The following is an 8,336-nucleotide window of genomic DNA, read 5'->3' on the forward strand; positions in this document are numbered from 1 at the left end:
ATAGTGTGGACGAGGTATTGAAGTGGTTAAATTGATGCTGGAAAGTTGCATTATGGCTGATCTTTAAGTGCAATGTGTATTATGCTTGCTTGGAAAATTTACAGGTAATTTTTAATTAGAAATTGTAGAATTAGTATGTGACACCGCGACGTCAAAAAAATGTTGTCGTAATGAGATCAAGACTCTAAGACACGGTGCGGCATAGAACTTGATCACCATGAAGAGGCTAAAATAGTATGTCACGTTGTGACGAGAAACTCCCTACGTCCTTGAAGATTTGTCAACATGATAATTTAGTCCTAAATCGACTCAGGTTAGCATTAGAGCTTTTGTAAGCTCGTATAAGACCGGGAATGATTATATGTCATATCATATAATCATATTGCTTGTATTTTCTTGTTTATTGGTATTAATTGAATATAATTCTATCGTACTTGCTCCGAAAACGACTGTGACACCTTGTAGCTTGGGCCCGACGATTAAGTTAGGTATATGGTTTTACACTAGATACTAATATATTTACCTAATGCATTGCGAAAGATGAACTTTTGAAAATTTTAAGAATTTTGTAGGAAGGTAAAGAAGCACTTAGCTTTATCTATTAAGACACTCTGGTTTGATCGAGGTGCGGAATATTTATCTCACAACCAATTTTGTCTAAACAAGAAATTGAAATAATGTTCTTAGTCAAACTGGGCACAAAATAACAATCCTCTAAACATAAAACAAGTCTACTAAGCAAAGATAAAATATATGTTCCTACAGCTAATGCAACAACTCTTGCTCCATTTCCAACTCGTAGTTCACATCTCCTCTAGCCAGAGTCCTACTCCTTTGCAGTCCCTGTACAAAAGTCCAAATATGAGAACCACAACCAGTATCTAATACCCAAGAAGTAGTAGTTGATAAATTAATACCAATAACATAAATACCTGAAGCAGATGCATCACTTGCTTTAGCCTTCTTGACTTCCTCAAGATAGACAGGGCAGTTCCTTTTCCAATGTCCAGTCACACCACAACGGAAGCAGTTTCCTTCCTTAGCCACCCCTCCTTTGGGCTTCAGTGCAACCTTTCCATTTTCAGGTTTGGGCCTGCCTTTGCCCTTGGGCTTTGCCTTAGCTTCAGCTTTACCCTTGCCCTTGTTATTACGGACCATCAAAATAGGCTTGGGTCCAGCCTTTTTCATGTTACCTTCAGTAGTTCAACACATGCTGAGTAACTATGGCAGAGTCTTGTCAATTTCATTTATATTGAAATTAAGGACAAATTGGCTATAGCTACAGGAAATGATTACAGAATAACATCAGTGGCCAACTCTTGGCTCAATGGAAATCCAAGTTTAGACAGGCTTTCAATATAGCCTATCATCTTAAGAACATAAGGTCATATTGGGCTTCTTTCTGCTAGCTTATATTGGAAAAGGGCCTTAAAAGTATCAAACCTCTCTTGTCGTGCTTGCCCCTGATACATTTCTTTCAGGTGCTCGGTCATATCATAAGCAGCCATGTCCTCGTATTGCTTCTGAAGCTTAGAATTCATAGTGGCAAGCATAAGACATCCAACGTCTACCATGACATCGAGATGCTTTCTGTAAACATCTCTATCAACCCTTGAGGCATTACTAGGTGGTTTATTAGGAAAGGGTTTTTCAATGACATATAATTTTCATTCTTGTTTGAGGACAATCCTCAAGTTATGGAACCAGTCAAGGAAATTCAAACCATTCAATTTTTCCTTCTCAAGGACCAATCGCAATGAAAGTGAATTTGTGTTTTCACCCATAATATATCTACAACAATGAAATATGCGAGTGAGTAAATTTACCAAGTTTATATTAATCTTTAAAAGGACTTTATTAAATGATGCTCCCACTATTTTATTCAAAATTAATAACCCTCATATTTTAATTTTGAAAAGACTTTTTCGAAAGTTTTTCTAGTGGGTAAGGATCCATATTTCAGCTCCTTTTAAGTCAGCTTTGGCTTTACTCTCAAGATTATGGTTATTTAGGTAAGCAACACTTGCTAATTAAATCACATGTAACTCCTAAATATTTCGTGAACAACTCTTGTTCTAATCATCTTATGATTTATCCAAATTACTTGCCTCTACATTTCAAATCCTATTAGAGTAACCTAGTTAAGTCACTAACCAATGTTTTAACCAGCGAATGTCACTTGTTTATTCTTCGCATTTAACCAAGATAGATACTAGTACATCGCTTTAGTAGAACCTACATAGTATCGATCAAGACCTTAACGAGGGCAATGATTAGAAGGCAACGTCAACTTAATATTTTGATTGAGATAATTTTATTAAGGTTGCATCTCACCAATTATGGTCTACTTTAGTCCATTTAATCCTTTAATTGATCTCATCAATTAATATTGTTTATTGTTATCAAACTTTAACATACTTAAAAATTTGGCATGTTTTAGACATCCATAGCATCTCATACATGAATAAGTAAAGTAGTAATAAATGTAATAGTTATAGCCATAAACTAAGGTGGTTCCTCCCAAGTCAAGGGGAGAACCAAAAGGAAACCTAAAGGTGTAAGCCACTTTACAAGGTTCTTGTCCACTTTAGTTGGCCCATTTTTTTTCTTGTCTAGCCCTCAATAACTCATGCAATTTAAAATTTTTAGAAACTCGTTTTACATACAATGGAGTAAGATGAGAAGAGAAATATAAGAGAAAAGTAGTAAGGCACGACACGCAGGTCATATTTATAAAATTTACAACCTTTTCAAATGGGTTATTGGGCTATAACTATGCATTTCAAACTCCGTACATGTCAAACATAGCAAACAGAATACAACATGTTTTATCCAATGTTTTTTTTTAAAGTGAATCATTAAAAGTCCCTTCTACTTTTGTAACGTACACCCGGGTTCCTCATTTTTATCCGTCCCGAAAAGCTCGCGATGCGACCTGCTTGGTGCAAGAAATAAATTGAGAAAAAAATGGGGATCTGTGATGGATGTGAAGGAAGCGGGCCAAAGGGATTACTGTTCAACCGAATATGCTTGAAATCTCATGATTGGATAACTTTTATCAATAGTGTCGTGATTTCAGGATTTTCATCCTTGAGGTTTCTTACTGGAACAACCCTTGTTCCAAGTCGGAACAAAAACAACCAGTAAACATTTAACTGGAAATCGCAACTTCATCACTGTCATTAAGATAATAAATTTGTTAACACTTTACAAAAACGAAACCTAGTAGGCCAAAAAATTATGATCAACATTTAATCAATAATCAAAAGGAACAGATTATGCATATTACGAATTAAAGCGGTATTAATGAATATCACATATTCAAGATTAAATCAAAAACGCAAGAAAAGTAAATGATGCATCTTATACAATTGCACACTCAAGAATTTAAACCCGAGTCTCTATCACACAAGTGGATCTGATACCACTATAAGAAAACCAGTACACCCTATGGCGCAGTGAAAAAATTAAATACGGCGATCACATCCAGGGATCTATGTGCGAGGAACAAATCGGGGTGAGAAGGGTATGAACAATTTACCTTTAATCATCTAGAAAACCAAAGATAGCTGTTGTGAAACTGATTGCGCAATTGTATGCCGATTCCAAGCCGCTACAAAAAGTTTCGACCTCTACGTAATCCACTCGATGTGACAACGAATGACAAGAACTCTCTTAAACTTTTTAGAGAAAATTTACTATATAACGACTGCTAGACCATACTCCTTTTTATTTCAGGTATATTAGGTTTTCTTAAAAACCCTATATATCTTAATTCGAGAGTGGTTGATCTTTTAATATAAATCAAAATTCATTATAATAATTAACCGAATATAATAATTATAATTACCATAATTATAACAATGTTTGACTGAAAATTACAATTACAATAATCATAAAAATATAACAATGATTTCAATAAATTATGTTTAGTTAAATTTTATACAAATCAAATTCATATATATTAATTCAACCATGTTCTCATTATGTGTACAATGTACTTGTACATATAATTCGTTTGATATTTAACTGCCCAATTAAATAAATTCTACAATCAATTTAATTCATGTGACAGCTAAAAACAATACCAACTATGTTTGGATTCTATTTGTTTCAACCATAGAGTGTGACATTGTAGGTTCTTGTAACATTAGAAATAATACAAGAATGATTCTAGTATTACAAACAATGAGTGGCATCTAGCAATGCATCATTGCTACCTAAGTTACAATAAGTCATGATTCGACATAACCTCTCGGTGATTAACCCTTCATGTATTAAATCATTTTGCCCTTTATATCTATAATGGACATAAGTCATGGAATAGTCACATTTGAATAGTCCATCTAATGTTTCTTGATATCCTGAGTAGACTATGATAAACAAATAAGTATGATATCTCATATCAACTTATTCGAGCATGGTCATGTATTTCTAGTCTCACTCAATCAAGTGGCCTAAGATATTGCTCCCTTTATGTAGGAGGGACAAATCCTATATTGATTAACTATATCCTACTACATAGATTGAGGTATATCCAACATCAGTCTTTCTAGAACAACCAGTTACGGTGGACGTTTGACTATATCAAAATATACAACTCACGATGTTGGGATAATGATGATCTCAAGTCTGAGGATCGCATACATTGTAATCACTACGAGTAATGTAGTGACTATTACATAATAATCCAAGAAACATTACGAGTAATGTTGTGACTTTTACATAATAATCCAAGAAACATACTCATAGCATGTCAGTCCAATATGTTGTTTTCTAACACACATACTCATGTATTGATTTTGACATCTCATGTAAATGACAACACTTTGTCATCAATAAACTATACGTTAGTCTTAATGCATTATTGTTGTCCAAGCCTACAATAATTCTCAACTAAGGACCTTTTAAGAATAATCACATTATTCTCAGAACATTATTATAAAACGGTTTATTTATATACACGAAAAGAAACTGAAATAATAATGGTAATGTCTTATATTAATAAACGAGGTAAAACAAGTATGTTATTACAATCATCTCATGATTGGTCTTTGGGCATACTCTAACATTTCTCACATATAATGATGTATAAAGTCATCACTTCATAATCAAGATAATAACAAGGCAATTAGTTGCAATGTAGTAGACAAAACATAAGGAAATCTTAATTGACAAGTATTAAAGTAATGCGATATGTTACTTATATTTAAACGAGTGTTAGATATTTATATAAAATATATTTTTCATATATTTGGAAAGTTTGCATATGACCATAACCTATATATATATATGCTTATATATATGAATGTGTGTTAAAATATGAATGTTCAATAAAAACATTAAAAGGAAAACGAAAAGTTAAATGCACTTTGGTTCATGATCCAATGCTAGTTAAGCCATTTTAAGCACTTTATATAAAACACTTCAAACTTTATACATAAACGATATCATTAGAGGAAGATATTCTAGCGTATAAAAGAAAACATAAAATTTTCAAAATTCTACTAGAATTATTTAAGAACAATGTTTAGACATAAAATATAAAACATAAAATCATACATAACTTGACAATTTTCAAAAGCCTAAAACCTTATACATCCATATTAACTCATATTTTTCTTAGTTCCTTTTAGTACCGCTTTGAACTTTGAGATAGAGAGAGGGTTTTATTTGTTTCAAACCATACCATTTCATGTGGAGGCAAAGTCTCATTACATGGTGCAAAAGCCATTAATTGAGACTGCTCAGGAAACATAAAAGGATTGGTTATCAACTTTTCAACACTCCAACATTGATGAGGATCACTAGTGAAACACCTGATCAAAAAATCTTTACCTACCATCAACGTCTCTTGGGGTATAGCTAGTGGATGCTTGGAGCAAGCAATCTTCATCCACAAGTCATAGTGATTGGGGTCAGGGTAGATGATACCCAAGAAAACTTTCTGGTCATCATCTCTATAACAACACACCTTAATGACCATATATCAAAACCACCACTAATTTCCCTACACGTAACTGATTCTAGCAACATATAATGCGGAAACATCAAGCTGACATCATGTCTCCTTCTTCGGGTTCCTTTGATGACTTGAAATCAGATATGACGAAGCCCTTCCAATATCATTTTCGTATAACCTCATACCCAAAGGTGAAGCCATGGGGCTAGAAGGGGCCCCGACCCCCCTAAAATGAAAAATTTTCCATTTAGGCCCCTTTATAATTTATAAAATTTTAAATTAGTAATGGTAAAATTTCACTTTGGCCCCAAAAAAGATAAAAAAAAGTGATTTAGTCCTTTAAAAATTATAAAGATATAAACTATTAAAATGGTGGAATTACATTTTCAGTATCTTTCCATTATATTTATGGATCAAATCCAAAACAGTCCCACCAAAGGCATACTCAATAACTAAGTTATGTGATGCCCCAAATTTCTTAGATTTTAATTTCGTAAATTGTTAAATAATTTGATTTGGTGTGTTGGTTAAGTGCCTTGAAAGTGTGCTTTAGGTCTTGGGTTCAATTCTTATGTTCTGAGATTTTTCTGATTTAATTTTGTGTTATGTCCAAGTTTAGCCTTTCGGGTTATCTTTTAATTTTGTTATTTTGTTAACAAGAATGAGCCTATTGGTTCTATGGTAAGGCTTTAGCTTGTCACTTGGTCTTGTGTTTCAATCTCGTATTGCACATGAGTGTAATATTTTTGTCCTTTGGACTTGTTCGTTGTTGAGTTTAAATAAAATTCTTAAAAATATCTGGTAGGTGGGATTTGGATTAAATTAAACCTCTTACTATTTTCTTTTATTTTAAAACTAATTTTCCCCAATTCCTATTTTTTCTCATTTTTGTTTTCAATTGCCCAACTCTTCCATCCCTTGCACGTTCCTTCTGTTTTTCCCAATTCTTCCAATTTCATTTTCTTTCTTTTTGTTCTTTTGTTTTCTTCCCCGCTTGATTTATTTTTCTTCTTTTGGGTTATTCTTCAATACTTCTATTAAGTCTATTACTTGGATCACTTTCCACTCTCAGTGTAAGTTTGCTCGAATACTATTTTGGTTTTTCATGGTTGTTTTAGTTTAATCAATTTTGAGTGAAGTAAGGTTGTTGGTATATTTTCTATTCAAAGATTTGATTGGTATTTTATGATTTTTGAATAGTTGAAGGGTGCGGAAATTAGAATCTTCTAGTGGAGTAGTTTCCATCTTTGGCGTTGTTTTTTAGTAGAAAGTATACGAATTTCGTTTTAGGGATTGAATTTTTGACAAAAAAATATTAAATTAGATGAGTTTTTGACAAGTAGATGTTTCGATTGGATGTTTGAGTGTAGGTATCGGGAGTTCCTAGCTACGTGGTTAATCGATTTCGCAATCAAGTGTGAGAAATCAACCCAAAAACTCATTTGAAACTTGAATAAATCGTGAAACTAGGTTGTTTTTCAAAACTACCCAGTGCCACACAGCTGTGTGTGCAGGCCGTGTGACTGACTATGTGTCGCCACACAGTCATGTATGTTTTTGCAAGTCGTGTTGGTAGGCCATTGGGGCACATGGTCGTGTGAGATTTTGCAAACCACACGGGCTAGCTTTTTGGGCCATGTAGGCCCTTTTGGCAAATTTTTGGGCTCGATTAGAGGCTGCTTAAAAGACTCAAAATTTGGGTTCGTAGGCATCGTATAGGGCCAAAAAAACATAAGTTCTAATATGTAAAAATACATGGGTAAGTTTAAGAGGTATGCTAAGTAGGATATGTTACAATTTAACCATATGTTATGCTATGATCTATATAAAAGTACATGTGTATGTATGCCATATGATATATGATATATGTATGTATGATATATGATTATGATATGCATGTGTTTTGTGGGTGGGATATGATATGATGGAGGAAGTAATATATAGTAGCTTATACTGCAATTATGGCGGCTAGACTGCAAATTTGTGTATGGCAGCTCAGCTGCAATTATTTGAGTGGCACACTGCTACATATTGGTGTGATTGGATGCATAGACTCATATAGTCCTATATGGTGTGATTGGGTGGACGAAGATGGTGTGTATCGGATAGGGGTAGGACATGATATGATATGTTATGTTATGATATGATATGATATGATATGATATGTTATGATACGTTATGAAATGATAAAATATACTTTGATTTGAATTCCAATATTTTATGAAACGATATGATGATTATATTTACTTGTACTGAAATTATGGGTCAAATCACCCATTGGGCTTAAAGTTCAAGCATTTGGTTGCTTCGTTTCAAGTGATCCAGTAACACCCCCAACCTATATTCGTCGCCGGAATAGGGTACGAGCCATTAC

This window comes from Gossypium raimondii, chromosome 1 (assembly GCF_025698545.1).
Source record: "Gossypium raimondii isolate GPD5lz chromosome 1, ASM2569854v1, whole genome shotgun sequence".
Classification (NCBI taxonomy): Eukaryota; Viridiplantae; Streptophyta; class Magnoliopsida; order Malvales; family Malvaceae; genus Gossypium; species Gossypium raimondii.